This window comes from Orcinus orca, chromosome 8 (assembly GCF_937001465.1).
Source record: "Orcinus orca chromosome 8, mOrcOrc1.1, whole genome shotgun sequence".
In the NCBI taxonomy this organism is placed as follows: Eukaryota; Metazoa; Chordata; class Mammalia; order Artiodactyla; family Delphinidae; genus Orcinus; species Orcinus orca.
Genome location: NC_064566.1, coordinates 70,536,839 through 70,546,365, shown reverse-complemented (window position 1 = coordinate 70,546,365; position 9,527 = coordinate 70,536,839).

Here is a 9,527-nt window from a genome sequence, read left to right as displayed (position 1 = left end):
TGTAGTGGTTATGAGCTGGGCCCTGGAGTTAGACTGTCTGGGTGCAAATGCAGTGTGATCCTGGGCATATTGTGGAACCTATCTATGCCTCAGTTTCCTCATCTACAAAATGAGGATAATGATAGAACCTACCTCCTAGAGTTGTTTTAATTATGACAACATGCATTAATATACCATGTGTCATTGATTCTAGGACATGCATTTTTCACATTTTAACATGTCTGAAATTGAGGTGCAATTTACAGTCAATAGCATAGCAGTGTTTAGTTGCCTCAGTGGTAGGAAAAATAATGGTGTAGCTTATAATCAGTGGCATCTTAGATGTGATGAAATTCAGGATACAAGGAGCTTAGAAAAATACATAGCACATAAACAGTACTAAATGAATATTTAATAGATGACATAGATATAAAATATATATATAGGTCTTCTAACTTCATCAGAGCCAAGCTATATAGCTCATTTTTAAACCAATGTCCAAGATATCAATGGCAAATGATAACATGACTGACCCATTTCCCAGGCAAGAGAGAAGCTGTACTTCATACTTAGCCTGGAGTTTGGGGAAGCATCTGGTACACATCCCTTTATCTTAGCCAGAAGCTCAGAAAGGTGATATAACTGAGACCCACTGAGATGTGGATACCTTGGACAGGTAAAAGCTTTATGCCTCTTTAGGTCAACATTCTTTTCCTAATCATTTATTAGAGTAACTGATACTCTGAGACACAGCAGAGAAGTAGGAGCTCTGACATTGAGGCTCAGAAATCCAGCTCTCACCCCAAATCTGCATACAGCAGGGAACAAATCCAAAGCCCTAAGTTAACCAACTTCTCCTCTTAAGAGGATAGTGACCCTTGGACTACCATTCCCCAAGTGACTAATGAAAGTCTTGTTTTCCAATTATAGACCCCGCTATCCCTAAGAGAAGATGCAATAAACACATTTTTTAAATACCAGCAAATTTCCAGTGTTGCTCTAGTGCACCTTGGAGACTAGTTCTATAAGCAACTCCTAAGCCTCCCCGACCAACTTTAATTCAGCTCAACTCTGGGCCCCAAAAGGAGTTTTTTCAGATGGCAGACACGCAGACATGAGTGAATATTATATATTTAGACAGGGGATCAAAAGGAGCTTCCCTGGCCTTTTGTTTCTTGCTGATTGCGTGTCCCCTTTAAAATGTATTCGACTGTCAACGGGACAAAGCAGAACATTCTGTTTTAAACTTCCATATTTTAAATTTTCTTCATTTTGAATAATCTGTGTATCTTTCATCTGTATTGTTTTCTTCAACTGGAAAAATCATATATTGCCTTTGTATTATGAAAGTGTTTTTTACTTGCCAGGAACAAAGGAAAATGAAGTTCTATCAATATGTTTATATTAGAAAGAATAATTAGAAAAGTAGAATAAAAAATATATGCATGGTATGATCACAGTCTGTGAACATACGCAAAGGATAATAAAAGACTGAGAAAAGCTCAATAACTGGCTTTGCACCATAGGTAAGTAAAATTATTTTGTTTTATTTTTCCGTATTTAAAATTTTATACGGAAAAACTTACAAGTGGGAAAATGAAATTCGTTTTCAAAGCAAATAGTATTAAATTCAGTTGAAGTTTGGAAACCACTGTAGGTTCCATAAATATACATTTTTAAAAAACTCACAGGAGTATTTCATTTTCACTAGTTGTTCATAGATCACCAAAGCCCTGAGTCATTTTATAATACAAACAGGAAATGGAGGTTCTGATGAAGCAAGATGACCAAAATCCACCTTCTCCAGATATGGATAAACTGCTTGGCTTGGCTCTCTTGCCTAACCCCTGTTAATATTATTTAGTATTTTCATGGTCCTTTCAGGATGATATAACAAAATATCATAGTGGCTTACAAACAAGCAGTTATTTCTCACTGTTCTGGAGGCCGGGAAGTCAAAGATCAAGGGGCAAGCAGAGTCAGTGTCTGGTGAGAACCAACTTCCTGGTTCATAGATGGCCGTCTTTTTGCTATATACACACATGGCAGAAGGGGCAAGCAAGCTCTCTGTGGTCTCTTTCTAGAGGCACTAATCCCTTTCATGAGGGCTCTCCTCTCATGACCTAATCTCCTCCCCAAAGCTCCACTTCCAAATACCATCACTTAAGTTTCAACGCATGAACTTTGGAGGGAGACAAACACTCAGTCTATGGCAGTAATGTTGAAGACAACAGTCTGTTCAGTGGGTGAAGGAGGACCATTTGACTTAAGTAGATGGTGTCATTTTTCCAAATATTGATGTGGATACAGGAGACACTTATTTATTCATTCAGCAGACACTGAGTGCCTTCCTCCCCACTGTGGGCTAGGCTCAGGGCTAATTGCGGGAGACACAGAGTGTATAAGACATGGTCTCAGCTGTCCTGGAACTCACAATCTCAGCTTTCTACCAGGTCATCTTGAATTTCAACATGGAACTTTAAACATTTATTTCAGAAATCTATTTGCCTAAGTATCTATTCCATTATAACTACTTATGAATTTAAAATAATGGCTGTTTATTTTTAACACTGCAAAAAACATTAAGGCAAACATTCAGTCCTATCTGTGTCTATATGTGTCTGTCTTAGTCTGAATATAACAGTATCTGGCAATTGCAAAAGGACTCCAGAAGTGCAGATAAATGGGAAAAGCAGAGGTCTGGGTATCAGGAGACTTTGATTTAAATCTAAGCTCTGCCATTTATAAGCTTTTTGAGCTCTCTGAGCCTTAAGTCCCTCATTTGTAAAATTGGAATTAAAATACCTATGTGACATTTTGGACATGAGAATGAAATGAACTAAACAATGTGAAACACTTAAACTATAGCAAAACTGAGTAAACGCTAGTTTGTTCCTTCCATATAGTTTCACTGTAGGTAGGTGGCCAGTCTTTCACTTAGGGGGAAAAAAATACAATTATAAAAATCTGGATTTTACAAGACAGGTATTTTTAGGGCTCTTGTTTTCTTTTCAGAAAGATTAAACTCAGATTATAAACAGGTTAGCTGCAGGATTCACCTTGACAATTCAATTCCAAATCAAGATAGCACAGAACCTTTGCAGCACAACCCTCCAGAGGCCAAAAAAACCCTTGATCCACTGGCCTTGACCAAGTCTCAGGTAGCCTTCTGGGGCACTAGCGCTGGGATCACTGTGGGCAGAAAGTGCTCATTAGGACAATGCCTGCTAGTGTGTGGGCCCGTGTAGCAGGCGAGACAATGAGACGCGCTCTCCACCTCGCTGTGCAACAGTAATTTTGCCAAGGTTCACGCAACTAAAAAAAAATCGGAAAAAAAAAAAAAAAAAAACACGTTCAGCAGATATTGAAAAACACAACACAGGGTGAGGACGGGGAGTGTGGGAATAGCAGCTGCAAACTATTTTGTATAGAATGGATCACAACAAGAGCCTACTGTAGAGCACAGGGAAGTATGCGCAATATCCTGGGATACAACATAATGGACAAGAATAGGAAAAAGAATCTATATATATAACTGAATCTCCTTTCTGTACAGAAGAAATTAATGCAACATTGTAGAGATAAATCTACTATACTATAATAAAATAAAGATAAAACACAAATTATCTTGCAATAAGAAGATGAGGGAAGGAAGAGAAAAGTCCCAGTGGTCCATGCTAAGATCCAGGAGGTACATGGTAGGAGACCACCCTCCTCTGATCTGTCTTAAAAGGCTTTATTGAGAAAAATGGAAAGCAGCAAAAAGAACCACGAGATTGGCCATGTTCACTGAACTATCTACTGTCTCCCTAGACTTATTACCTAGTTCCCCTGTCTCCTAATTTTGTCCACCAGTGGTGACTAGATGACCTGTCATTTTAACCACATTACTCTTTGTCTCCACATGCGGATGCCTCTTCTGGATGCTTTATGCTCCCTGCCCGTTTACCCCAAGAGCTCTGCCTACAATTCCAATGGCATTTAGACTGTGGTCGCAATTCCTGTTCTCTCACAGGCCTGTCCGATCACCGTGCTGAACACAGTGTAAGGCCCCTGTCCCTTGCGGCAAATTCTGCTCTAAAAGTCACCGAGTATTTGAGGCCTTTGTCTCTGCATTGTTAATCTGCTCCACATGGACCGAGGGCCCAACAATGGGGCCATCTGTTACAGATATAATATTAGCAACAAACACAAGTCACATCATCTTGTATAAAGACAATACTGAGGGAGAAACATTCGGTCACTAGCAGAGACGTGGCAGCGTTAAACAAGGGGCTCTGTCAAATGCTGGGGCTGTCTGTCATTCAGGGAGGGCAGAAAAGAGGGGAGGGAGAAGATTGGAGAGTGTAACCCGTCCTTTCTTTCGTTCCGTTCTGCTGTCCTAGGGAAATACAACTGCCCTGCACAACTCCTACCATATCTGGCTTCAGGTCAGGCAGAGAGGTCCCCTGTCCCCCTAGGAGGACATACAGAGGTCTTAGATGTGAGTGTGAGAAACAGCCATGCTTAGGCCTAAGGAAGACGTGCCTTCAGGAGAGGGGCTACCAAACTAAAAAGTCACTGGATTAAAAACCCTTGATCACGTGGCTTAGGGGATTCCGGGTGTCTCCCCTTTTCTAGCAGCTCCAAAGGTCCAGCGAGATCATTTGGATTAGCCTCCATGGCTTGTGGAATCTTTGCAATCCAAATGGGCTGTTTAGAACAGGGGGCAAGTCTGAGCTCCAGAAATGTTTTGTTTGGCTATCAGGACTTGGAAGTTTTTTTTTAACTAGCTGTCAACATTTACATGATTTTTTTCATAAAATCCCAAGTTGTTAGCTTCTCTGGAAAATTCAGAAAATGACACCCCCATGACCCTCATTCCCACAAAACAATAGTAGACTGGCCCCAGGAGAGTCCTTGGCCTTACGATGGGGCATGAGCCGCCCTCCTCACAGCAACAGTCACTTAGATAACCGGCCTGAGCCGGGTGGCAATGGGAATTTTCTACCAGGGGTCAAGGGTCTCACAGGAAAGGTCAGCAGGCTCTGGGTGTTGTGAGCAGTGGGCAGGAGTGGATGAAGGAAGGAGATGAACCCATTTCAAGGAAATACGAACTCCCACCACCGAAAAGCCAAGCCCCAGGTACACGGGCCTGACAGATAGACTGCCAGCCAGCAGAGCTGGACACTGTGAACAGCAACCAGAGAAACAGAAACATTGGCCAAGAAGCCTGCACAGAGCTTTGTCACGTGTCCATAGTTGGAATGAAGACGGGGAACGGCGGGGGTGGGAGAGAAGAATGTGTTCTCTCCGTGTCCCTCCATCCTTCCACTGGGCATTTCGAGAGAAAAACAAACAAACCCTCTCACTGGCACTTGCTGAAGAAACTAAACTCCCATCGACCCCTGCAGCCTAACTGCCCATGGACCAAAAGATAGATGGGTGGGTGTCAAGCATGACTGCACAGCAGTTCTAACATTTGTACTGCAGCCAATGGAGCTGGAATTTTGGGGTGGTGAGAGGATGGGGGGAGGATCTAGACATCAGTGTGTTTCCAGCGCACCGGAGCAGTGCCTCTCCACCTTGAACATGCCCCTGACTCACCTGGGATCTAGTTTAACATGCAGACTCTGAGTCGTAGGTCTGCGGCCGAAGTCTGAGCTCCTGAACTTCACCGAAATCAAAGGCGATGTCCATGCTGTGAATCCTGGCCATGCTTTGATTGATAAGAAGCTACAACCTTTTCCAAGAGGCACAGGAAAAGATGTTCAACATCGCTAATTATTAGAGAAATGCAAATCAAAACTACAGTGAGATATCACATCACACCAGTCAGAAAGGCTATCATCAAAAAATCCACACTTAATAAATGCTAGAGAGGGTGTGGAGAAAAGGGAACTCTCCTACACCATTGGTGGGAAAGTAAATTGGTATAGCCACTGTGGAGAACAGTATGGACGTTCCTTAAAAAACTATAACTAGGGGGCTTCCCTGGTGGCGCAGTGGTTGAGAGTCCACCTGCCAACTCAGGGGACACGGGTTCGTGCCCCGGCCCGGGAGGATCCCACGTGCCGGGGAGCGGATGGCCCCGTAAGCCATGGCCACTGAGCCTGCGCGTCCGGAGCCTGTGCTCCACAACGGGAGAGGCCACAAGAGTGAGAGGCCCGCGTATCGCAAGAAAAAACAAAAAAAACTATAAATACAGCAACCATATGATCCCACAATCACAGTACTGGGCATATATCCAGAGAAAAACATGGTCTGAAAGGATACATGCACCCTAATATTCACTGCAACACTGTTTACAATAGCCAAGACATGGAAGCAACCTAAATGTCCAACGACAGGGGAATGGATAAAGAAGATGTGGGACATATATACAATGGAATATTACTCAGCCATTAAAAAGAATGAAATAATGTCATTTGCAGCAACATGCATGGACCTAGAGATTGTCATAATGACTGAAGTAAGTCAGACAAAGACAAGTATTGTATGATATCGCTTATATGTGGAATCTAAAAAAAATGATACATATGAACATATTTACAAAACAGAAACAGACTTAGAGAACAAACTTACAGTTACTGGGGGGAATGTGGGAAGGGATAGTTAGGGAGTTTGGGATTAACACGTACACATTGCTATATTTAAAATGGATAACCAACAAGGACCTACTGCATAGCACAGGGAACTCTGTTCAATATTATCTAGCAACCTAAATGGGAAAAGAATTTGAAAACAAATAGATACATGTATATGCATAACTGAAACACTTTGCTGTGCACCTGGAACTAACACAACATTGTTGATCACCTATACTCCAATATAAAATAAAAAGTTAATAAAAAGGAAGAAGAAGCTATAGTCTTTTCCTTTGTCATTCTCCTTTCAAGTATTTTAGCAGGGACAACCCCACGTCTGTCACCTCTAAGTCTGAAACTAATAATAGTAATGAATAATATTATTAAAGTAATACAAAATAAGTAATAATAATAACTTCAATAATGGCTGGACTTTGTTGTGTGCTTCTCATCAAACACTGTGCTGAAATCACAATTTTTAAAAAAAATATCTTCAACTAGATGTGAAATAATAGCTTGTTTTTCCTCAAGCTAGTTACTACTCTAAGTCTCTTACTTATATTAAGTCAGTTGAGCTTCACAACCATACTATTGTTGTGGATTCTGTTATTATCATGTCCAGAAGCAGCCTGCCGAGGTCACACGGTTTTATGAGCGCAGCCCTTGTGTTTGGACACAGGGTGTGTGCTGGGCCCCGCTGGCTCTCCCAGGAGCAGGGGCCTCGGAGTGCTGAGTCACTTACCAGTCACCCTAGCAAAAGGCAGAGCTGGGCTTCCAATCTCCATCTGCCCGACTCTACAGACTGAGCTTCTGGAAAGAAAAGTGCACGATGTATACAAATTGGAAGTCAGGTTCTTGGCACATTGTAGACCCTCATAATATGGTAACCACGTTTCCTGTCTCTAGCCTACTTGTTTTTACCTTTCTCCTAGAGTAGCCAGTGTGAACTGCAGACAAGCAGTTACGGGGGTGTCTTTATCCATTTGGGTTGCTATCACAAGATACCATAAAGTGGGGGGATTGAGCACCATTTTCTTTTCACAGTTCTGGAGGCAGGAAGTCCAAGACTAGGGTGCCAGCATGGTCAGGTTCTTGGTGGGGGTTCTCTTCCTGGTTTACAGACAGCCACCTTCTTGCTGCACCCTCACATGCTGAAGAGGATAATCATCTCTCTTTTTAGAAGGGCATTAATCTCATTCATGAGGGCTCCACCCTCATGATCTAATTACTTCCCAATGGCCCCACCTGCAAATCCCTAACTGGAGATTAAGGTGTCAACATATGAATTTAAGGAGGACATATTCGGTCCACAGCAAGGGGGGAGATGGTGGGAAAACGGAATGGAACACAGGAAATGGCATTGAAATGACCAGGCTCCCTAAAGGAGCCAAGGAATATCAATGTCATGAGTGGAGGAAGGGAGGGATTTGACAGTAAGCCACACTCACTTCCTAGAGTGAAGCAGCCAGTGGGAGCATTCAAAGCCAGTCCCATCCCCCTGCACACCTGGTGAGAAAGGAATGCCCGGAGTAGCCATCATTCTCCCAAAAGGTGACCTGTGCCCATTTGTCAGGTACGATTGAGAAAACTGAACAAGAGAGCTGCCATGAGCCCGACAACAGACTGAAACAGCTCTGAGAGCCCCAAGAGGCTTTGGCCCTGAACTTGAGGCTGACTGTTCCCAGTAAAAGGCACCTTTTCTCAGAGGCTCTAAAACCAGCAGTTTGGGGGAGAGCCTGGCTATGGTTATGGTAGCTGGGAAGAAGCTGTGGCGTGGTGAAACTGCCTAACTGCCTGTCTGTCTCCAAGCAGACCATAAACGTCATACTATGTTTCCTTAGAATGTAGGACTAGCCTGGCACGGTGAGGGTGCTTAATATTTGTGGAGTCAATGAATGAAGGTCTCATACTGGAATAAGACAAACAGAGTTTATTCTCTGGCTCTGTAAGTTATTTCAAACCCCAGCTTAGAACGGGATATCTTATTTTTAAAGACAATTAACATGAAAGCAATTATGCTGTAATAGGAATTATTCATTTATTTTAGGTGTTTCTTATGATACTAGCTCTTTTTTTCATTTCTATTGGTGGTTTCAAGTCATTCACTCAATCGACAATATTCATTGAGTCCTCACTAAACAGAGAAAGCCAAGAAAGATAATTTTCTACTGTTTTAATCTGGTTCAATCCATGAGCTAAACCATAGGGTAATAAAGTACTCAGGGTCCTAGAGGGTCGTGTGTAAGTACAGTCAAGGTGATATACCACAAGAGAGCTGAGGTTAGGTCACCTGGTTACTAAGGAGTTTCTCAGGAAAAAGAAACTTATGCAATAGACCCTTGACATTCCCAGGGAATGGATCCTAAGCTCTTTCTTTGCAAATTCTTAATCCTAGCTCTTTCCTAAAAATTATCCGTCTCTGGCGCCAGGATTTCCCATGCATAGCCTCAAATTCTAAATCTATAGGCCGTTCAACTCTCACACCTGCTCTCTCCCCTGGTAGCTGGTTTTCCAGAGGATTTCTCCTGAAGTCTCCTGAGGAGATTCCTTCACTGCCCTCCACATTATGTGAATATGGGCCTCAGCACAATTCCAAAATACTGACTGCAGTGATTTGCTGTTGCTCATACATAGCTGAGATGGCTGTTGTCAACTTAGTGAATGTCAGTGATCTGCTGGCTCTGTTGAAGTCCCACCTAATGCAATACAAGTCAGAAACGTGACATGTCAGCTGGTACAGCAGGAAACAAGAACATACAGACATTCTGCTCTCGGGATTTGCATCTGGTAGGAACGATAGAGCCATTTCCAGGGATGGCTGTGAATTATCCGTGCTTTCAAAGACTCTGTGACCCCCAAATTTCTCCATCCCCAGGTCACCTAAAACACTAATGGCCCCAATCACTCAGTGGGAGGAGTTTGCGTTTACTGAGTTAGGACATTTTATTCCTTCCCCCGCCTCAGCTCCCGCCGCCTCTCTCC